Source organism: Lepidochelys kempii, chromosome 4 (assembly GCF_965140265.1).
Source record: "Lepidochelys kempii isolate rLepKem1 chromosome 4, rLepKem1.hap2, whole genome shotgun sequence".
In the NCBI taxonomy this organism is placed as follows: domain Eukaryota; kingdom Metazoa; phylum Chordata; order Testudines; family Cheloniidae; genus Lepidochelys; species Lepidochelys kempii.
In genome coordinates this window covers 17337380-17362234 of record NC_133259.1, presented here as the reverse complement: position 1 = coordinate 17362234, position 24855 = coordinate 17337380, and the positions used below count along the sequence as shown (strand labels likewise).

At 42.7% G+C, this 24855-nt stretch overlaps 1 long non-coding RNA gene across 1 annotated transcript in view; it reads right to left on the bottom strand.

Moving 5' to 3' along the window:
- Positions 1–24855, bottom strand: part of LOC140909937 (uncharacterized) — a 149653-nt gene that overhangs the window by 22022 nt on the left and 102776 nt on the right. Inside the window, exon 4 of the long non-coding RNA XR_012158385.1 lies at positions 9556–9673. This is a non-coding gene — a long non-coding RNA (uncharacterized lncRNA). The remainder of the gene's footprint in view (positions 1–9555; positions 9674–24855) is intronic.

Below are 24855 nucleotides of genomic sequence, written 5' to 3'. Positions count from 1 at the left end.
GTTTTGGCCTTACATGGTAGGGTTCTTGGAGCAAGGACTTTCCTTTTTAAGTATTTGGAAAATACCTACCACGTAGTGGGTGCTACCACAAATTAATAAAATAAATAATAATAATGATGTGTGTGTTTTGTTAATTTTTGTCTGAGAATGTTTTTTGTTAAAGAGATATTGAAAGCAAAGGAAATAGTTACTTTTTAAAAATCTGTCTTATGGATAATTGCTGTACTTTGTACAAAACAAAATTATGATGTAGTAGCCCAACTGAAAACAAAGTCATTCAAGTACAATAAAGAAGGAAGAAGAAGCTTATATGAAAAGAGGCAATGTAGCAGTAGCTTACCTTTCACCATGCAGAAGTGTCCACTGCCTCCATTTCCCTCTCACTGGTTGAGTAGTTCAGTCCTACAGCTAAATATAAAACCTCACTCCTTCCAGGACAAAAGTTAGAAAATAAGCCAATCGTACACAGTCTCTCTCATGGCCCCAGTTCTTTCCCACTCTAGACTAGAATCTCTAGCTCTGGCGCCCCAAGAGAAAGAAGCAAGAACCTGGTCCGGTTATTAAAATTCCTCTTCACTGTCTTGCCCAGGGCCTCTTCCTCTGCTTGCTCTATCAGAACTCTCCTCACTGGAATACCGTATACTCTGCTTAAGGGTGCTACAATTACACCTTAAATTACAGTGTAGGCTTACATGGGGACTTAGGGTATGCCATCTTTTGACTTACATGGTGCACAGTTCTTGCGCTGGCCCTCTGCTTGGGGTGAATGTCACCTTTTATCTTTTGGGAATTTTGTCAAGGGTGCCTTAGCAGAATCTAGATTTAAATACTTTAACAACTGTTTTTTTAAAGATGTAGTTTTCTAGGAATGGACTTTACACGTTTGATGATTTACCTCGTTATTTGGAAAAATGAATTACCTTTCAGGGATGTGCCATATAGATTTTATCACCACAGAAGAACTATTTTTAAAATACTTCTAGATTATTAAAATTATCCTTCAAGAATACTTCAGAAATAATTTTTCTGCCCTTTAGCCTACTACGGAAATCTTTCCATCATGCCAGCATTATCCTCCAGGAATGTAGCTTTACTCACTTTACTGTCCGTTTCATTACTATTGAAATCCTTCCAGAATGCTAAAGTTAACCTTCAATAAGATGCCAGAATAACTTTCATGTTCTGGAAGGGTTTCAATAATGATTTAAATGATATCAAAAGGCTGTTTTATAGATAATTTTTGTTTTGGTTGCAATGGTGGTGAAAAAGATGTATATGTTGATATTGCATTTTGTTTTGTGTTTTTAAATAAATGTATAACTACTTAAGCTAGAGTGATAGTGGTCCTGGAACCTGCGGGAAGTTATTTTTTTAAAAGAGCTTTTAAAAATTGCCAAAGCATGAAGTGAGGGTTTTTTTAAATGGACCTACAAGCCAATTCTGCTGATCTTTGACATTGAAAGTTGAGGGGAGTGAGCCATCTGGCTGGATTCAAATAAGAAAGATCCCAAACCTTTGCCCCAAACTCTGATTGAACCCAAATTAAATCTATTTTGAGATTTGAAAAGTTCCATTGTTTTTATCACTCTGGAGCTCTGCCTTTCTGGATTCCAAGTAGGACCTCAAGGACAAGTGCTTAAATACATAAGCAAGGCAGTTCTTGTAGTATTTACAGCTTGAAAGGACCAGAAAATACCAGAAATACCATGTGACATTTCCAGCCCCAGTGATGTACACTCAATAAGTTCATATAGTCCAGATAATGACCCAACGCTTCAAAATGCATGAACTTCTAGCACTCATGAACTTCTAGGGCAATAGAGGGCACTCAGCTCCTCACAGGATCAGACCCAAGCTTTGGATAAGCATCCCAACTTTGAAACTGAACACCACTTCTGAATCCACTTGGACTATTATATTCCACCAATCAGGTCAAACAGAATCTTTGGGCCAAAATTCAGCCCTGATATAAAAGGACCAAAGTCTATTGAAATTAGTGGAATTGTGACAGGACTGAATTTCTCTCTTCCTCTAATATCTGTTTTCCCTTTATCTTATTCCAGTTCCAACTGAAAAATGGAACAAGCCACCTAAACATCCCCGTAAACCAGGGATGGGCAAATTTTTGGCCTGAAGGCCACATCTGGGAATAGAAATTGTATGGCAGGCCATGAATACTCACAAAATTGGGGTTGGGGTGTGGGAGGGGGTGTGGGAGGGGGTGAGGACTCTGGTTGTGGGTGCGGGCTACAGGGTGGGGTCAGAAATGAGGAGTTCAGGGTGCGGGAGGGGGCTCCAGGCTGGGGTCAGGGAGTGGAGTGCGGGGGTGGGGGGTGAGGGCTCCAGCTGGGGGTGTGGGCTTTGGGGTGGGGCTGGGGATGAGGAGTTTGGGGTATAAGAGGGTGCTATGGGCTGGGACTGAGGGGTTTGGAGAGCAGGAGGGAGATCATGGCTGGGGCAGGGGATTGGAGTGTGGGGAGAGGCTCAGGGGTACAGGCTCTGGGCGGTGCTTACCTCAAGCAGCTCCCAGAAGCAGCAGCATGTCCCTTCTTCAGCTCCTACATGGAGGCATGGCCAGGTGGCTCTGCGCACTGCCCCATCCACAGGCACTGCCTCTGTAGCTCTCATTGGAGCGCCGGAGGTCAGCCATGCTACGGCTTCTGGGAGCTGCGTGGAGCGGCCCCCAACCCTGTGCCTGCGCTGCAGCGCCAGAGGGGGGCCATGCGTCTGCTTCTGGGAGCTGCGTGGAGCGGTCCCCGACCCTGCTCCCCGGCTGGAGCTCTGGAACGGGGAAAGCCCCAGAGCCCGCTCCTCAGTGGGAACTCAAGGGCAGGTGTAAAACAGCTGGAGGGGTGGATCTGGCCTGTGGGCTGTAATTTGTCCACCACTGCTGTAAACTATATAATAATTCATGAAATTGTTCAGTTTGAATAAGAGACAGGAGAAGGGGAGATACTTATTTTTTGTTGATGCTTCTCCATATGCAGCAATTCTAAAAATACAAGCAATTTCAGAATGATACACACTACTTATAAAAAGTATGCATTTGTGGAGGTGGAGGGAGAGGAGACCTCACATGGGATAAATAATGCTAATTATTTTTTATTATTTCTAAAGCACACATCACCAAAGTATCTAGCTGTCACTACATGAATGCAGAAATTATTGGATGAGGTTCTTTGACCTGAGGTCAGACTAGATGATCACAATGTTCTCTTCAGGCATTAAAATATGACTCTACAAAATTAGAAAAACAAATTGATAGTGAGGAACAGAGCTCTTAGTTTCTCCCACTCAAAAATAAAACCATTACTTGACAGAATAATTCTGGTGATTTTTTGGCATTTAAGAATCCAGGGGTGAAACTGTTGCTCAGCTGACATCCAAAGTTGTGACCAAAATAAAACAAAACAACAACAACAACAAATGGTGAATGCCAGAGCCCTGACTATCTCAGGTTCTTTTCTTCTATCTCTTCAAAGATATTTCTGTCTATTGACTTTTCCTTTTTTCTATGCAATTAGATCCACAACCAGAGGAGATCAGCTATACCATCATTTGGACCATTAGGTCATCTGAGCTCCTCAGCAAGAAGGGTGAAGGGTTTTAATTTGAAACTGTCTGAATATCACATAAGAAATGTCATGTGTTTTTTGCAACATATAATTTTATAGTCATAAACATATAGCATAGACATTAGATATGACCAGCTAAAAGCTTTGAGAGATTGCTTCTTTCTTAAAGAAATTTCAGGAAATAGATTCAACACAAAACTTCTGAAAAGATCGGATACGTCAATAAAAAGTCTTATTAAAGTTTCATAAGACACTCACTGTGTGTTTTTAAAAGAGTCACCAGTGGAAGAAAGTAACAAAAGTAACATAAAAACACCATGATGTGCTTTTCTGGGGGGGAACATTTTAACGCGTATGTGCTGGTACAAGGCTTGGACCTACAACATTTGAGAAACATAATCACTTCTCCCTTTCACTGTCTTCTGTTACTGCTTAGTTAGAATGCTGATAGGTTTGATACATAAAATGAAGGCTATGTCTTCACTGCCCCAAAAGATGTGTTGTTACAACAAAATAACTAATTTGCATTAACTATCCCACTCTAAAATCCTACTGAATACAAGGTTCTGTAGTTTTTCCCTCTATGTAGCTAGGTGAGGTCAACCCCAGGTGTGGATGGGGTCTGGTGTTAATTTCACCTAACTACGTTTGAAGTAAAAAGTGTCTGTCATTCAGATCGCAAATGTTGCCACTAGTACTCCTTTTCTTTTTGCGAATACAGACTAACACGGCTGCTACTCTGAAATGTGTGTTAGTTATTTTGCTGTAAAAATCACACCTTTCTAGCAATGCAGTCATAGCCTAAGATAGATCCCTAGTAATTACTAGTGTTAGAAAACAGTAATCAAGGTTAGATGTTTCAGTATGATTAGGATACTGTTCCTGTAAAAACCACAAGCACATACCAGACTTCAAGCACATGAGTTAGCCCCATTGATTTCAAGGAAATACTCCCATTCTTAAAGTTACACATTCTTGTAAGTGCTTTGCAGGATTGGAGCCTCTAAAATAAATAGGGGTATATACCATGGGTTCTTCTGCCCAGAACATGAGAGTGAGTAGTTTATTGAAGGTGACCTCGCCATTGTCTAGTTAATTTCTTAAAGCACATTTCATTGTTGGAGGCATAAATATTAATGAATATTTGACTCAATTTTTTCCTTGCAGACTATTGAATCCCAGATATATACTTTTAGGGCTGCTGAGGGAAGCTTTAGTGTGAAGTAAAAGCAGCCTTGTGAGCCCCCCGATGGATTTACATCCTTTCCTGTGATTCCTGCACTGGGTGCCAGCTCTTAGTTGTCATACTGGGACCCTTATTACAAGAAAATAGTATTTTAAAGCTGTATTAACTGTAATTAGAAGTGATTGAGTGTTATCAGCTAACACAAACTGTGGGATTCAGACTTGGATTTCAGTTGGTATTTTAATTAAGTGTGCGTTAACAACACAAAATCTTCTGTCACTCTAGCAGCTGAGTTTCATATACAGACCTTTGATAGGGAGACCATGTGTTAACACTCAGATGCTTCAAACACATATGCTTGCACACTAGCACTTCACAGATCCATTACCCAGGCCAGTTTTCGCTCCCTCCCCCCTCAATGAATGAGGTAATGTGGTACAATGGCTTAAGATTTTTCATTGCTCATATCTCCCACTTTCTCATCACCCCTCCCCCTGCCCAGTACACCCTCAAAAACATGAGCTATAGGAAGGGTTCATATTGGGATCAGTACGGTTCCCATTGAACTTAAGAGAGTTTTACTACTGATTGCCCTGGATGGCAGGGTCATTCCCAATGCATGGGAGCTGGGAGGGGAACTATGCCTCTTTAGTTAAAATGAAGACTTTTACCCAGAGAGATAATGTAGAGAGGGAAACAGAGTTTCCCTTTGTTGAATGGTTACCGCTCAACCCCCAACATGTACCTTTTTGCAGTACATTTTCCTATTAAATTATTTGACTTCTGATTTAAAAGCATTTAAGCTGCCAAGTAAGAATCAATGGTGCCAAGTCTGATATTTCTTGAAGGGGGGCAAATTCTGGCCCACACCCTGCCACCCCTTCTGCTCCCTGCTCTTCCCTCCCCCACACAGCAGCCACCTCAGGTCTGCTTGGGCCAGGGAATCTCTTACCCACATTGTACATGATCTGTTTTCTCAGTTTAACAGTACAAGGCAGCAGAAGGAAAGTGGGGTTTTTTGAGGGCTGGCTGTAATCGTGGGACCCCTCAGTCAAATGACCCAAAATTTGGATCACTAACATTACCATGCACTTCAATGAGGCACACTATGTTTCAAAGTGATCTGAGTAACCATTTAGATTTTACAGCACTTACAAGAGTCAAGCTTTCGAGCACATAAAATGGTAGGAATGGAAACCCTCTAGCCATTTTTCAGTCTTGGCGCATGTGCACTGTAAAAATCTGTATTTTCTTAAGACCATTCTCAATTTGGTTTTCCCAAAGATGTAGTGCATGCCATGCACTATCTTGAATAAAACTTGATAGATTGAGATAATTTTTACTCACTTCACAGAAATAGTTTGATCACTAGCTCTGCCCAAAAACCAGCCCATTTAGAAACTTTTTGAAAAATTGATATTTTAGGGGGCTTATATTTCCACAACCAGTACATCAAATGACCCCAAATTTGTGTCACCAACCCTACCCTTCACCTCCTTCAGGCACACCAAATTTCAAAGGAACTTGTTTTAACATGTCCAGAGGACTTTTGAAATGTTGACTTTCAAACCGCAGTTGTGATGTAATCTTCTTAACTATAGTGGTGTTGCCGTCCAATATAATAATAAATCTAGTCTACTTTGTGTAGGCTACGGGTATTTTAGTATAATAATAAGGGCTACACTGAACTTCACTGCCATCTTATAGGCACCTTGATTGGGAAAAAAAAAAGTAGTTATAAGGAACAGCCTGGAACAGATACAGAAGAGTCTCCGTGACACTGTGCAAGGTTGGGGACCCCACAGAAAATGAGAGAACTTTGGGTTTTCTTGGAGATTTTGAAGGGAAATATCTGTAAAATTTTATGTTTAAAACTTTAAATTATAACAGTGATTTTAAATCCTTCCCATCACCTATCAAAACTATTTCATTTCTCTCTTTCAATTCATTTGGGAAAATCCATTACATGTATGATTATAAACATCTTTCTTTTTCACCTCTGGACCATGAAAGACTAATAAACCAGGACAGGAAGAGAAGAAAAGGTGAAATTCTATTTTCAAAATAAAAAGGGTTGTATAATTCCAGAGACATCAAAAACCAGAACTGAACAATGGAGAAAAAGGCTATTTGATTCTCAGAGTGCAGATGTAGTCCTTTGGCTTTAAACTTCTGTTTTATATCCAGCTAAACCTCATCTTGACACAGATCAGTAAAACCAAATAGACTATAGTTTTGATGAATATTAGGCTTTTCTTTTTAGACAGTTGACCAGAATGGATCCTGTGAGCTTGATATTGAAGATGAACTACGAAGTTCATTGGTACAACAATTTGATTAACTTTGAATTCATTATCTGTAGTATTGCTATTTAAATAATTACAAATTATGCCAGGAGAAGCAATATGACTTTGTTCAAGTTTAAGCTTTGCTCTTTATAGCTGTGAGCTTGGTGCTGAGGATGAGCTACTCAGTTGAATGCCACTGTAATCTGATTAGTTTAGAATATATGCCTGCCATATCTGCTTTCTGAGTAATTGTAAATGAGGCTAGGGAAAACCCCCTTTCATTTGTTTTGAAGTCTCGTGACCTATTCTGTTTTGTTCTAAGCCCCAGAGGTCTTTTTGTTACCTCTTCAGGGCCCTAAATAATTTTCTTGTACATGCTGTTAAAAGAAGTGTTTTTCCTTATGGACTTTGTTTCACTCATTGTTACGGAAGGATGTGTGATGAAATGATTAATAACACTTAAAATAAAGAAAGATGCAGGAGCTAGGGGCTGGCCGTCAGAGACCATTTAGAAATTGCCTCATTATCTGGCCCTGATGTCATGTCAAGTGAGATTCTGACATAGTCTCATTATGGATAAAACTGAAAATAGAGAAAAACCATTATTGCACAGTGATGTCTAAGTCTTCATAGACTTCTGTTTATCCCTATACTTTGCATCAGAAATCATGAAGGTGTCTCCGATCCCATCATATAGTAACTATGGTAAATGTTGACTCTCTGTCTCTCTACTTTTATAGTCCCCATCACCATAATATCAAAGCACCTGATAAACATTAATGAATTTAACCTCACCAGACCCCTGTGAGGAAGAGAAGTTCTATTATTATCATCCCTATTTCACAGATATGGAAATGAGACACGAACAGATTAAGTGACTTAACCAAGGTCATATAGGAAGTGAATGGCACAACCAGGAATTCAACTCAGGTTTCCTGAGACCCAATCCAGTGTTTTAACCAGAAGGCCATCCTTCCTCCACTTTTTTATGGTGATGACTGTAGAGAATACAAAATAACTGTTGTCTGAATTCAATGGCAACAAGCCTCCACAGCTGATTGGCTACGTCTTCATCCTCCATTTACAAAAAAGGGTGGCTTGGCTCTTGGAATGCTCATTGGTCAGCCCTGAACTGGGAAAACCCTTATGCCTTCTCACTAGGCAGGTTTCCTTCAGGCCCACTGAGCTCTATACAAAACAGCACTGTGATCTTGCTAAGTATTTTAGCCACAAAAGTGTGGATCATCAGGGTATCCATGAATTTTTTTTTTAAGAGGTAGCTGCTCAAAGTTAGTTGCGGGGAAAGAGGGGCTGAACTTTACAGACACATTTTTAGGTGCCTAAGTTGGTGCTCAGATACTATAGTGATGATAGATACACAAATACTTGATATGCACACATTTATATATATGCAAATACATTATTTGCATGTACACGAGATATTTGCACATGTGTAAACAAGGCACAGATCAATCTGTCAAATTTATTACACCTAACTATGAAAAGCTGATCGTTATCTGTTTATTTGCTGTGCAATGTCCATAAAAATGTCATTTGTGCTGCTAAATGGTCCAAAGGTGGCCAGAAAAAAATTACTTGCTGACAATATGCTGTTTATTTCTGTGCTTTTCATCCCACAGAGCAGGATACTTTCAGGGCTGCTTGCTTCTATTGACTGCCTCTATAATTTAACAGTCACCATGTTGCCACTGTAATTTAACTTAACCAGTCAGTTACCTGCTTTCCTGTCCATCTCGCATGATGCCTTTTAAATCTGTTTTCCGCTTCCTGCTCCAGGATTTTAAGTTTAGAAAAAACAGATAGCACTGAGATCACAGAGTAGCAAATATTTATAATGAATAGTTTAGTCAAAGAATTGTAGCTCTTTTTCCTATCTGAACAGAATTGTTATTTTCTTGAATTTATTTATTCAAAATTACTCAGTATCCTTGACTCTGTGGCTTGATATTCAAGCAGTGTTGGTTAGGTGTAATTGATTAAGGATATCACATTATTATTTCTGTTCCCTGATTGAATAAGTTTAACTCATAATCAAGTTCCAAGTGTGAATGCCTGCAGAAAGAGACTTGGGAAACCTGTTTTCTGTAAGAACAAAAATTCATGTTTATACTGGCAAAACTTGACTGCAGGAAGGCTCGCCATTGAGCTGCATTCTGGCCGTAAGGGGCCAGCTGAGAATTTCTATGGCAGGGACAGAGAGCTCTCAGATGGCATAAAGCTAACATTGTCCTAGCACCGCATCTGTCTTGGGTACCAATATGACCCCCCATTACCATACTATCTATGCAACCGATGCATCACCATACTATGACATGCATCCGATGAAGTGAGTTGTAGCTCACGAAAGCTTATGCTCAAATAAATTTGTTAGTCTCTAAGGTGCCACAAGTTCTCCTTTTCTTTTTGCGGATACAGACTAACATGGCTGCTACTCTGAAACCAGTATATTGTATATATCCACACACATATGTGTCTGCCTACTTACATATATTGAAATAGATCCTACTTTTTCCAATGCCTTGGACTCAAGCTCTGCGTTATCCAAAAGTCATACTGTTGCTGAATTCCTTTTAGAGGTTTCTGATTTCTCTTCCTCTTGGTCTCTGAAAAATAAGTCAATTTAATTCAATATGTGCAGTGTACTAAATGGATCATCAAGGGTTAAGTGCCCAAAGTTGTTACAGAAGGCAGACAAGATTTACACAGACCAATTCCTGCCAATAACAATGTACAGATATTTAGAGGACATATTCTTCCCTCAGGTAAATATGTGCAATTCCAGTAAGCATCAGTGGGAACTGTGCGCAGGCATTTCAGGGGAGACATTTGGACCTAGACTTGGGTCTATGCACTACTTCAAAAATACCTATCACAAATAGCTTAAGATAATGAAGTGACATTGTGTTTCCTATTACTGATGGGTGGCTAAATATTTAACAGATAATGCAAGACAGTTTCTGGGTTTACAAAATCCCCAGGTAATTATCCAATCAAATTTATCTTCTTATAGCAATTATAAAAGCACTGATCCAGCGACAGCTTCATACCTTTACGTCTTACAGGGATGCAGCCTCATGGAGTCATATTTTCAAAGATATGTAGGTGCTTAGTGATGCAAATAGGAGCCAAAGGGATTTACAAAAACTCCCAATGGGAGCTAGGCACCTAACCTGCTTAGGTGCTTTGGAAAAAAACACTAGGCAGCTGTCTGCATCTTTAAGTGTCTAAAAACCTTTGAAAAAAATCTGGCTCACAAAGTCCCACTTTTCCAGTTGAACCTTCCCCCCACCCAAACACTACAGTACCATACTCTCTTCCTGATAATCCATATTCCATTTGATTCTGGCACCAGCAAGTTAAATGTCCTAAAAAAAAAAGCCTGTCAGCTGCAAACCAGCTGAGTGGAGAACAGCAGAGAGGCTAACAGAGGGAGTTTGCCTGGGGAGAGCCCACTGAGGCTTACATCTTGCAGGCTTCTCTGAGTAGTTACTACAACTCCTGAGGAAGCTCGTAGAAGGAAGGTAATATGGATGGGGAGCATTCAGCTGTTGTGACCTGCACTGGATGTGCTATGTTTGTCTTTCTTCCACAGGACAGAAGCAACTTTGTCTGTACAAAGTGCAAGCTGGTCTCCATATTGGAAGAGAAGGTTCAAGATCTGGAGAAACAAGTATCAACCCTGTGTTGCATAAAAGAAACTGAAGATTTCCTGGACAGACATCAGGATATGCTTCTACGGACACAACATTCTGAAGATTCAGAGCAGGCTGCACTGCGGGGACAGAAGGATGGTGAAGAAATTTGACAACATGTGACCTCCAGAAGAAGAAAGGGGAAAGTCCATGTACCAGCAGTGCAGGTACAGGTAAGCAACCGTTTTCATGTTCTCTCCACAGGTACTAATGCGGAGAGTGGACTAGATGATACATCTGAGGGAAGGGAACAGAAAGAGACTCCGCCGATTGGAAGGCATGAGATGCACTGTCTTAGGGATGTGGGTTGCACGACCACCACTCCCGAGAGAAGGAGGCGGGTGGTGGTGGTTGGGGACTCTCTCCTCAGGGGGACTGAGTCATCTATCTGCTGCCCCGACCGGGAAAACCGAGAAGTCTGCTGCTTGCCAAGAGCTAGGATTCACGATGTGACGGAGAGACTGCCAAGACTCATCAAGCCCTCAGATCGCTACCCCTTCGTACTTCTCCACGTGAGCACCAATGATACTGCCAAGAATGATCTTGAGCGGATCACTGCAGACTACGTGGCTCTGGGAAGAAGAATAAAGGAGTTTGAGGCGCAAGTGGTGTTCTCGTCCATCCTTCCCATGGAAGGAAAAGGCCTGGGTAGAGACTGTTGAATCGTGGAAGTCAACGAATGGCTACGCAGGTGGTGTCGGAGAGAAGGCTTTGGATTCTTTGACCATGGGATGGTGTTCCAAGGAGGAGGAGTGCTAGGCAGAGACGAGCTCCACCTAACGAAGAGAGGGAAGAGCATCTTTGCAAGCAGGCTGGCTAACCTAGTGAGGAAGCTTTAAACTAGGTTCACCGGGGGAAGGAGACCAAAGCCCTGCGGTACGTGGGGATGTGGGATACGAGGAGGAAACAGGAGCAGGAAAACACAAGACGGGAGGGCTCCTGCATCATACTGAGAAAGAGGGACGATCAGCGAGTTATCTCAAGTGCCTATTCACAAATGCAGGAAGCCTGGGAAACAAGCAGGGAGAACTGGAAGTCCTGGCACAGTCAAGGAATTATGATGTGATTGGAATAACAGAGACTTGGTGGGATAACTCACATGACTGGAGTACTGTCATGGATGGATATAAACTGTTCAGGAAGGACAGGCAGGGCATAAAAGGTGGCGGAGTTGCATTGTATGTAAGAGAGCAGTATGACTGCTCAGAGCTCCGGTATGAAACTGCAGAAAAATCTGAGAGTCTCTGGATTAAGTTTAGAAGTGTGCGCAACAAGGGTGATGTCGTGGTGGGTGTCTGCTATAGATCACCGGACCAGGGGGATGAGGTGGACAAGGCTTTCTTCGGGCAACTAACGGAAGTTACTAGATTGCAGGCCCTGGTTCTCATGGGAGACTTCGATCACTCTGATATCTGCTGGGAGAGCAATACAGCGGCACACAGATAATCCAGGAAGGTTTTGGAAAGTGTAGGGGACAATTTCCTGGTGCAAGTGCTGGAGGAACCAACTAGGGGCAGAGCTCTTCTTGACCTGCTGCTCACAAACCAGGAAGAATTAGTAGGGGAAGCAAAAGTGGATGGGAACCTGGGAGGCAGTGACCATGAGATGGTCGAGTTCAGGATCCTGACACAAGGAAGAAAGGAGAGCAGCAGAATACGGACCCTGGACTTCAGAAAAGCAGACTTTGACTCCCTCAGGGAACTGATGGGCAGGATTCCCTGGGAGAATAACATGAGGGGGAAAGGAGTCCAGGAGAGCTGGCTGTATTTTAAAGAATCCTTATTGAGGTTACAGGGACAAACCACCCCGATGTGTAGAAAGAATAGTAAATATGGCAGGTGACCAGCTTGGCTTACCAGTGAAATCCTTGCTGATCTTAAACACAAAAAAGAAGCTTACAAGAAGTGGAAGATTGGACAAATGACCAGGGAAGAGTATAAAAATATTGCTCGGGCATTCAGGAGTGAAATTAGGAAGGTCAAATCACACTTGGAGTTGCAGCTAGCAAGAGATGTTAAGAGTAACAAGAAGGGTTTCTTCAGGTATGTTAGCAACAAGAAGAAAGTCAAGGAAAGTGTGGGCCCCTTACTGAATGAAGGAGTCAACCTAGTGACAGAGGATGTGGAAAAAGCTAATGTACTCAATGCTTTTTTTGCCTCTGTCTTCACGAACAAGGTCAGCTCCCAGACTACTCCCAGGCAGCACAGCATGGGGAGGAGGTGACCAGCCCTCTGTGGAGAAAGAAGTGGTTCGGGACTATTTAGAAAAGCTGGACGAGCACAAGTCCATGGGGCTGGATGCACTGCATCCGAGAGTGCTAAAGGAGTTGGCGGATGTGATTGCTAAGCCATTGGCAATTACCTTTGAAAACTCATGGCGATCGGGGGAGGTCCCGGACAACTGGAAAAAGGCTAATGGAGTGCCCATCTTTAAAAAAGGGAAGAAGGAGGATCCTGGGAACTACAGGCCAGTCAGTCTCACCTCAGTCCCTGGAAAAATCATGGAGCAGGTCCTCAAGGAATCAATTCTGAAGCACTTAGAGGAGAGGAAAGTGATCAGGAACAGTCAGCATGGATTCACGAAGGGCAAGTCATGCTTGACTAATTTAATTGCCTTCTATGACGAGATAACTGGCTCTGTGGATGAGGGGAAAGCAGTGGACATGTTATTCCTTGACTTTAGCAACGCTTTTGACATGGTCTCCCACAGTATTCTTGCCATCAAGTTAAAGAAGTATGGGCTGGATGAGTGGACTATAAGGTGGATAGAAAGCTGGCTAGATTGTCGGGCTCAACGGGTAGTGATCAATGGCTCCATATCTAGTTGGCAGCCGGTATCAAGCGGAGTGCCCCAAGGGTCGGTTTTGTTCAATATCTTCATTAATGATCTGGAGGATGGCGTGGATTGCACCCTCAGCAAGTTTGCAGATGACACTAAACTGGGAGGAGAGGTAGATACACTGGAGGGTAAGGATAGGATATAGAGGGACCTAGACAAATTAGAGGATTGGGCCAAAACAAATCTGATGAGGTTCAGCAAGGACACATGCAGAGTCCTGCACTTAGGACGGCAGAATCCCATGTACCGCTACAAACTAGGGACTGAGTGGCTAGGCAGCAAATCTGTAGAAAAGGACCTAGGGGTTACAGTGGACGAGAAGCTGGATATGAGTCAACAGTGTGCCCTTGTTGCCAAGAAGGTCAATGGCATTTTGGGATGTATAAGTAGGGGCATTGCCAGCAGATCGAGGGTTGTGATCGTTCCCCTCTATTCGACATTGGTGAGGCCTCATCTGGAGTACTGTGTCCAGTTTTGGGCCCCACACTACAAGAAGGATGTGAAAAAATTGGAAAACATCCAGCGGAGGGCAACAAAAATGATTAGGGGACTGGAACACATGACTTATGAGGAGAGGCTGAGGGAACTGGGATTGTTTAGTCTGTGGAAGAGAAAAATGAGGGGGGATTTGATAGCTGCTTTCAACTACCTGAAAGAGGGTTCCAAAGAGGATGGATCTAGACTGTTCTCAGTGGTAGCAGATGATAGAACGAGGAGAATAGTCTCAAGTTGCAGTGGGGGAGGTTTAGGATGGATATTAGAAAAATCTTTTTCACAAGGAGGGTGGTGAAGCACTGGAATGCGTTACCTAGGGAGGTGGTGGAATCTCCTTCCTTTGAAGTTTTTAAGGTCAGGCTTGACAAAGCCCTGGCTGGGATGATTTTGTTGGGGATTGGTCCCGCTTTGAGCAGGGGGTTGGACTAGATGACCTCCTGAGGTCCCTACCAACCCTAATATTCTATGAACTATCCTTCCCCAGCTTTGGAAGTCACATTTTAGCTCCAGCTTTTTGATCCATATTGGGAGTGCCCGAAGGTGTTCCCCTACCTCCCAGTCTCAGGCTTCACAAAGAAGTAAGGGGAAGGACAAAGCCAGGGTAAAACTATGGACAATATCCTCTAGTCTTTCTAAAACAACTGACTATATTTACTTTACTGTTAAAACAGCTAGGTTCTCCCAATAATGAATCTAACCAAAATGAAAGAAAATACACTTTGAAAAAATACCAGCCAAACAAACTAGTGGATGCACTTTGTAATCAGCTTCAGCCCACAAGAAATCTGGCACTTTATAGAAGCAAGAGGCTCAATTTTAAAATGTTTTGCTTTCGTGTAAAATAACAGCCATAACCAGAAAGAACATACATATAAAGAATCAAATTATTCTAAATGAGAAAATAACACCATTGAAAAAACAGATAAAGGCTCAAAGTAAATGAGAATCAAAAATGGATATTGAAAGGAATCCAAAGCTAATTTTAAAAATGAGTGAATTTTTTCAAAAGTAAAAATTAAAAACCCCACAAACAAACTACCAACCCAGAAAAGGACTCTTAAGATCAGAAGCCATTATATGTATGATAAAGCCTTTCTTTCCTTCAGAGAAGAAAATTCTCATTAAGGAAGAAAAATGCCCTGAAAATATGATGTAAGTGCAGAAAAGTGGTGTTTATCTTTGGCTTGTGATGCTAATATCAACAATGGGGCTCTCATGTTAACCCACTGCACTTATCAAAATAAACAGAAGGGCACTTTAATCATGTTGTTTCTACTTTTATCTGGGATTAGACCCTTTGCTTTGCTTTGTTTTCTCATTAATTGTAGTTCAACATGTGGAAATTAAGCAAGAATTATGAGTACTTTTTAAAGGACTAGAATTTTATGTAAATCTGAGTTTGGGCTATATGTCAAAACATGTCAAAGTGGCATGAAACCTTTCTGCCATTCCAGCTTTATTATAATGACTAGCTATTGCATTTAACAATAAAAAAATGTATTTATATTAAAAGTGTAACATATTGATGCTTTGATAGTTGGGGCTTTCCAGATTGAAGCTTTGATTCTATGCCATTGCACATAAATTTGTTCTTGGGACATTTTTCCCCTGGAGGTCAAGTGTACAGTAAATGTTATGTGAATAACAGCTAGATTTTCAAAAGAGCTCAGCACCTGACTCTGCTGAGCCCCCTGGAAAAATCTTCCCATGTAGGCCCCAACCCAGCACCTATAGAAGTCAATGGAAGTTTTGTCCCTAATTTCAAGGAGGTTTGATCAATTTGGTGCCTGAATCGTTACTCAACTTTTGAAAGTCTGGCCTGAAGTGTAAAATTCACCCTTTGGCAGAGGGCCAAAACAATGCGTACGCACTACTGAAGTCCAGTGTCAGTCCTTCTAATATGTCTTAAAGAGGACTTCAGCTGGAACTAGGCCCCTTTGTACAGGGCTGAATGTCACCCCAGCAGAATATGCCTGCATATGGCTATAAATTTTACAACTGAACAAGACACTGAGCAATTTTGAACATGGGCAATTAAACCGTTCCAACCCATACTGCATGCCCAGTCAGTTTGCAATCTTTTATAAGGATAAAAATGCCCTTTCTCAGGCAATGAAGATCAAGTAAAAGCCTAAAAGAGTCACTCGTTCACCACTCAGTCTCGAGGAGATTTCCATGCATCCAAATGTGGGAATCAACAGCAGAGATGAAGAATGAGTGGGAGAGTGTTCTGAAAGAGTTACAAACACCTCAGTTAGACCTGCACGAGCTAGTCACTATGAGCAATTTTCTTGTCACATGTAGCCCTTTTCCTGTTGGAGAACTGTCATAGTAGAGATCATTATTTCTGCTAACAGTCATAACAAGCCATCTGAGGATTCACCTTTTGAAAGGGGAATTCCTAGAAAGCCAGTCTATGCCACATACCCCACTCAACTCTTGACACCAGGGTGATCCAACACATGGAACAGAAGAGAATTTTGCCCTCAGTTTTTTTCTTATATGATATTCTTGAGTCTTGACACTGCAGACTGGCACTGGCCCCTCTGGTATTTCCTTTTGTTTTCTTTCACTACATCTGGCTGCTCCAATTATTTGTTCCTTTCTTTGAAATTCTCCATTGACTTTAAGCAAGGTTTCTGATGAAGTGGGCTTTTAAAAAGACAAAAATGAGCTGGTCCCCTCCAGCCTGTTTTCTTTAATCCTCTATTTTAAATATTTCATCCAAAAACCCTGAACCACAATGAGGACTGAAAGGTTAAGTGACTTAATCACTGGAATTTTACATGTAAAAGTATACACAGGATAAGTGGTTGCCATTCACTGATGGAGTTCTGCCAGTGTGCAGCTAGAGTTGTTTATGAATGGCAGAAAAGTCCCAAGAGTGAATTCAGCCACATATTCCTAATAGAATTAGTGTTATCTCCATTCAGACCAATGGAAAGTGACTCACTTTACTGGGCAAGTCAACAGAGCAGCTTCAGCCATCAGGACATCACCAGCAATGCAGCCGTGCTGGTGCAAACCCCTACTGTGGATGTGCTGCAAACTGGAGCAAGTGGACTGGCATAAGTCACTTTTTTTACACTGGAGCAGTGTGTCTACTGTAGGAGTTTGGCATGGTGCAGAACCTGTGCAACTAAGCCAGTGGCTAAAGCCTCAGTGTAGACAACTCTCTAGAGCACAGTGGGGTTCAATGACAACAACATGTGTTGAGGATAGGGGTGATTTGGTGGCTCCTTTCGAAAGAAAGGGACAGAACAAGGTGTTGTAGGCTAGTCACAGCCTTAATGTCAGTAACCCTCAGGTTTCAAGAGGCTGGTACAGTCTATCCATATATCAGACTATGGGCCAGATCTATCAGATATGGGCCAAGCTATCCATATATCAGATATGGGCCCGGCTATCCATATATCAGATATGGGCCATATATCGGATATGGGCCAGGCTAGTCACTGCCTTAATGTCAGTAACCCTTAGGTTTCAAGAGGTGGTACAGTCTATCCATATATCAGCCTATGGGCCAAGCTGCACCTACTGCAAGAATGGAGGGAGAGGGCAAAGCTGACCCGGAACTACCTTCACATTCCCTTGTCCCTGGGGCAGCCTTAGGGTAAATTGAAGAAGGCTCTGGTTTGCTCTACCTTATCCCTGGTTTGCTCATACTGCTAAGGGACTATGCTGGCAGTTCAGGGGTGCCTGGGGAGATAGACACCCCTGGGTAACACTCTCTGTGCTGGGAAGTGGGCTGGGAGACATAGGAATGACTGCTACAGCGGTTCTACATCCCCCAGTGATTTCCTTTTGTTAAACTGGCTTTAGCATTGCTTTGTGTCTCTGAAATAATACAACACAGCCAGAGCAGGGCTGAGGATCTGGCCCAAGATTTTTAGAAAACATTCCACACTGTGTTTTAGGAACCACTCCCCCTCCTCTACCCACCACACTGCTGTCCACATCCTGCTAAAACTGCAGTTTGTTCCTGAGAGCCTGATTTACTTACACAGCCTTAGACAATGTACAAAGATGTGCACAGCCTTAGACAATGTACAAGATGTGCCTGTACAAAGATGTGCTAATCCACAGATACACACCCTCTTTGTGAGGGTTTACTGTCAGTAACTTCCTGCTTGCTCTCCCCACCTTGCTGGAAACAGGTTAGGGCAGATAAAAGATGCGCTTTTTTCAAATGCTGGAAAGGTCTTTGAAGACAAAAGTATAGCAGTGAAAGAAGGTTTCATCTCCCATCAGCTAAAGCTCCTGCAGCTCATTGGAACTCTTCTTCCTATATGCTCAAGCGTCTCTTGAGGGTTCAGAAAGCTGTGCATGAATATGTAGGCATGCACAAGACAAGCAGGGCAGATGTTGCATTGATCTCTACTGGGGCATTTTAGATCACAGAAACTAACATATAGCATCTTTTCTGGCTGCCAATTTAATCCTCCCACCCCCTCCCAAAAATGTACAATTCTTTCTTTCTCTCACTGCAGTACAGAGCAGCTTGGTTACAGGCTGCTGTGCTCGGTGCATCCAGAGCAGGGCTGAGGGCAACCTCCGAAACGTTTTATTTAAAGTGGCCCCATCAGCTGCTGTGGGAAGTATATCGAAGGCATGACATGAGGTAGTACTAGCCGTGCTATCAGGCTGCATTGCAGGGTATTCAGAATAAAAAAATAAACGCCTCAGAACTCATGAGGGATGCCTGATTAACAGCACCGGTGATTGAAGTCCTCAGTTTATCCCTGAACAGGTACAGTATATGCAGCTGCTGTGGAAGCATGTCTATGCTGCACTGCCAACGTGCCTCAGGACTGACTGGGAGAATCTGCCTCTAGGACTCAGAGGAAGAGCTGGGTGAAGTTTTTCAAAGAAAAAGGCTGCTTTGGGTCAATGGAAATGTTTTGTGAATTCATGTCGAATTGACTGAATTGTTTCGGCCAACCCCCTCTCTCCGAAAACACAATTTTTTAAAAATAAAAGGTTTTGTTTCTAAGTTTCCATCAATTTTCAATGCAAAAAGAGACCCCAAATCAAAACCTTTCATTTTGGGGTGAACAATCTGTTCTGGGTCAGACCAAAATAATATATTTTTTTCCAGAACTGCCAGAAAACAAACAAACAAAAAAACTGGCGATTCTCACAGCTCTAGTTAGGAGAGTGATTAGTTCTGTGCCCACTGGATCCTGGGTTTATCAATGGGACTGCTAGTTAATGACACTTCCAGTCACTTATCTTCTGGGGTCCAGGCTGAGACTAGACTCATGTCATAACCATACAGCTAAGGGTAGCCTAGAATTCCTCCTTAGCTGTAAGTGGGTAAGAAGCTCAAATAACCTGGTTGGCACCTGACCAAAAGGACCAATGGGGAAAGAAGATACTTTCAAACCTTGGGGGAGGGGGAGGCTTTGTTTGTGTGTGTTCTCTTGGGAAGCAGAGAAGCATCAGGTCAGAAAACTCCTTCTCCTATAAACCATCCTAAAAGTCTCTCATATTACAAAAAGTGTAAGTAAAAGCCAGGCAAGGCATGTTAGATTATCTTTTGTTCTGCTTGTGAATTTTTCCTTTGCTGGAGGGAGGTTTATTCCTGTTTTTTTGTAACTTTGAAACTAAGCCTAGAGGAAGTTCTGCTGTGTTTTTGAATCTTTTGTTACCCTGTAAAGTTATTTTCCATCCTGATTTTACAGAGGTGATTTTTACCTTTTTTTAAAATAAAATCCTTCTTTTAAGAACCTGACTGATTTTTCTATTGTCCTAAGACCCAGGGGTTTGGGTCTGTGATCACTTTGTAACAAATTCATTAGGATATTATTCTCAAGCCTACCCAGGAAAGAGGGTGCAAGGGCTTGGGGGGATATTTTGGGGGAAGAGGAACTCGAAGTAGTCCTTTCCCTGATTCTTTGTTTAGAGTAGCAGCCGTGTTAGTCTGTATCTGCAAAAAGCAAAGAATTTGTGCCTTGGGGAAGTTTTAACCTAAGCTGGTAGAAATAAACTTAGGGGGTCTTTCATGCAGGTCCCCACATCTGTACCCTAGAATTCAGAGTGGGGAGGGAACCCTGACAACTCATTTCACACATGGCATACCAAACAGCCATCTAGTGTCAAGAATTTTCCACACTGAATCTGAATTGATGTTCTAGAGCTAAAAGGATCTATATCCTGCTACCACGTCCACCCCCATGGCCTCCACCCAACCCCATGGCAAACAAATTTCAGGAAGAAGCCATGCTGTCAAGGTTCCTTCCCCACTCTGAACTCTAGGGTACAGATGTGGAGACCTGCATGAAAGACCCCCCCTAAGCTTATTTGTACCAGCTTAGGTTAAAACTTCCCCAAGGTACAAAGTCTTTGCTCTTGGATTAGGTAAAACGCTGCCACCACCAAGTGTTTTAGACAAAGAACAGGGAAAGGACCACTTGGAGTTCCTATTTCCTCAAAAAAACCCAATCAGATTCTTAAAAATCAGAACTTTATTAGAAGAAGAACAACAACAAAAATAAGAGAAGAACTCTGTGAAATCAGAATGGAAGATAATCTCACAGGCAGTCAGACTCAGAACATAGAGAATCCCTCTAGACAAAACCTTAAGTTACAAAAAGACACAAAAACAGGAATACACATTCCCTCCAGCACAGTGAATTTACAAGCCAAAACAAAGAAAACTTAATGCATTTTCTAGCTAGATTACTTACTAACTTTACAGGAGTTGAAGGGCTTGCATCCTTGATCTGTTCCCGGCAAAGGTATCACACAGACAGACAAAAGTCTTTCCCCCCGCCTCCAGATTTGAAAGTATCTTGTCCCCTCATTGGTCATTTTGGGTCAGGTGCCAGTGAGGTTACCTTAGCTTCTTAACCCGTTACAGGTAAAAGGATTTTGCCTCTGGCCAGGAGGGATTTTATAGCACTGTATACAGAAAAGTGGTTACCCTTCCCTTTATACTTATGACACATGCCATTGTTGTTATAGGGCTCAAGGGTGGCCTTTAATTACTGGCACACGTACAGGAAAAGGTGCAGAATCACACTGCCCAGTGGGATGGCCTGGAGGGATTGTGCCTGAGGGTGGGGCTGCATAATCCATTCTGGAGCTCCTGAACATGCTGGAGAGCACACCCATTTCTACTCTTCTTTGGGTCCCTGTGCTGAACCTCCACTAACCTGCAGCAACCACGATGGTGTCCAGTTACTGTGTAGGCGGCACAAGGTGGAAAGACTTCTTCTACCATCTCATTCTCTTGCACATCTATGGAGCAGCCAGACACAATGTGGCTCACAGGGAGCATGAACAGTTCTCGCTGATGCATACCTTTCCCACAGAACTAAATGGGACAAAGACCTGCCTTCAGTGGGTTACCTTAATTGCTAGGTGTTGGTAAAGATGACGGTGAGTGGACATAAAACCTAAGTCTCTGCAAAAGAGCGGGAAGGATGAACGTTGCTGGTAATGGGAAAACCAACCCTTTTCATCTTCTGCCACCCTATTTAGAAACCACCTCCACATAAAGCAGACTGCAATGTCATCATAGCTTAGAAAGCACCATGGTTTTTAAGTACAATAGCTCCTCACAATATGATACATCCCTCTTGCCCTTTCCTATTCTCATCCCCAGTAATACAAACTATAGTATTTTCAACAAAACAAAAGGCATGCAGTACAGTAACCTACACAACGCAAGTGCCTAGTACTGTGTATGGGAATGCACCAAAAGGGTTGCATTAGGGATGCAGTGAGGATATAAGATTTTTAATAAAGCATACAAGCTGCTGGGGTTCTCCAATAGTCAAGAGCTTGCAGAGTTGCTAGACGAGAATGTCTCTTTGTTCTGGATGACATGTTGACAGATAGTGTGTCTTTGATAGCTCAGTGGCGGAAGAAGGTTTTATACTTCTATAATAAGGCCATAAAAGAATTTGACAATAGCTTGTACAAACAGTTGTGCTGATACCATTCTCTGTCCAATGATGACAATTAATGATAATGGTGAAAATTAAGCAAGGAGGATAAAATCAATTAGGGTGCAAGCGCAATTTAAAAACGAAACAATGACTTATACAGATTAGAGACTTTCATGAATCCTAGTATTTTGGGAAGACACTTATTTGCTAGAATAAGATTGAGATTTTCAAAGAAGCCTATGGGAATCAGGCACTTAGCTCCCTTTGTAGTTCAATGGGTGTTGAGTGCCTAACTCCTTTAGGCTCAGTTGAAAATCTTAACCTATATTCTCTCTTGTATTATTATTCATGACTGTTATTATGAACATTTATAACTTTCAGCTTTGGGTTTAGAAAAATCAAAGCAGTAAGTGGAACAAAATCACAAACTTGCAGTTTCCTGTCATGTCCATCTCCTGCTTATTCCTTTGCTATGGGCATTCTTGCCTGGTTAACAGCAGAGATAGCTAACCACACATAAATACATTGGCCAGTGTGTTTTGTCCCACTCCACTGACTGAATCATGCAAAAGGTTTATTAATCTGCTACTGTTGTTTAGCTCAAGTTGTACAGACTTATGTTTTAAGATCCAGAGGTCCCCGGTTCCTGGGGCAGGTTTTCATTTATACTAAGGGGTATTTTTCTGATTCAACCTTTTGCTTGTAAGCTTGTGTACTAGGCAGTTTACATACGTGACTTACATTGAAATTTGGAAATTAGCTGAGTGTTCAAGTGCTTTAATTTGAAGTAAATTTCTTGAATAAGAACATCACTAACATTATTTGTTGTCTTACTGGTGTGATCCTCCAGGTAACCTTTACCTTCTACAAAATGGTAGGAAAAAATATGGTTATTTAGAAGTTCCAGGGGTGACACCCTGACTCCACTGAACTCAAAGGTAAAACTCCTATGGGCTTCAATGGAGCCAGAATTGCAACCTTGGACATGAAAGCAACCACACTGGTAATTGCTTAAACCATGTTTTGTCTCAATCTCGAAAACAGAGCAAGAGCCACATACTAGAGTACTTTAAAACAAAACAAAACAAACAAAACAAACAAAACAAACGTAATTTGGCACATTTAAAATGACAGTACATCTTTTATATTTAGAGCATGAGAATAATAGTAACAAATAGGTTATGTTTTTTCGCCCTGGCTAAATCACAGCAGATAATTCCAGAAGCCAGCATTTTCTGACTCACTTAGCCCATCCTAGGCAGGCATAAACTATGTGCTAATGCAGCTGTTTGAAGGGGGGAAAGGCTGTATTTTCTCAGGGCTAGAACAAGGAAGTGACAGGCATTGAGATTTAAATGACAGTGTGTGACATTAGGAGCCACAATTAAAAGTCATTATGGGTTTCACAGTAACAAATTATCATTGCATGCCACTCATCAGGAAAGGATTAACAGACCAATAGATAGACCAGTGACTGGCAAGGGAACCTGGGCCCACCTTCTACTCTGGGTTCAGGGACCCTCTAACCAGCAGTCAAGGTCTGTTTCCTTAATCTAGACCTTACTGCCTTTCCCGGACCCCTGTCCTACCTTCCTGGCTTTCCCCTTCCCTGGGTTTGCCAGCCCTAACAAACCTCCCTTCTCCCAGGGAATGACTGTAGACTTTTCTAATAGCCTCCTTCTGCTGCCAATTTGTTGCCTTTATAGCTCCAGCCAAGCTCGTTCCTCCCTAATTGTACTTCCTCACTCAGTCCGGGAATTACTTCGCCACATGATTCCTCTCAGCTGTGGCCTGTTGAGTTACTTAGCCCTTTTCTTAGTCTTCATTAGCCCTTTCAGGACAAGTGTGGAGTGAACACCCCATCATCCCCCCGAGAACGATTATATGGGTGAAACCAGACAATCATTACACTCTCCAATGACCTCACATAAGAAAATAATGAAAGACAACACCACTATATCTTCTGTGGGTGAACACTTTTCACAAAGCAATCACTCTATAGCAGGGGCAGGCAAACTTTTTGGCCTGAGGGCGACATCAGGTTTCAGAGATTGTATGGAGGGCCAGTTAGGGGAGGCTGTGTCCCCCCAAACAGCCAGGCGTGGCCCGGCCCCTGCCTCCTATCCAACCCCGCCCCCTTTCTCACCCCAGGATTCCTGCCCCATCCACCACCCCCTGCTCCCTGTCCCCTGACCGCCCCCGGAACCCGTGCCCCTGACTGCTCCCTGATGCCCCACCCAACCCTGCCCCCCCGAGATTCCTGCCCCCTGTTCCCCACCCTCTAACCGCCCCGACCCCTATCCACACCCCTGCCCCCTGCCCACTGCCCCTGAACTCCTCTGCCCTGTATTCAACCTCCCCCACCCCCTTACCGCGCTGCCTGGAGCACTGGTGGCTGGCGGCACTACAGCCGTGCCGCCCAGAGCACCGGGTCAGGCCGTGGCTCTGCAACTGCGCTGCCCGGCCGCCCAGAATGTTGCGCTGGCGGCGTGGTGCACCGAGGCTGCAGGGGATGGGGAACAGCAGGGGAAGGGCTGGGGACTTGCCTCCTGGGCCAGGAGCTCAGGAGCTGGGCAGGAGGGTCTGGCACATCCGGCCCACGGGCCGTAGTTTGCCCACCTCTGCTCTATAGCTAACCTATCAGTTCTCCTCTTCAGAGGAAACCTCCACAACACCTTCAGAAGACAAGTTTGCGAGCTTAAATTCATTACTCTGCAAGACACTAAAAATTATGGTCTGAAAGACACGGTATTTATGGTTTATTACAACCCACTAACCCTCCATATTGTCTTATGGCCATAAGGGTATTAATAGGCCACTTCACCTTGACTGGTTCTTTAGAATCTGTGCTAACTACTTATGCTA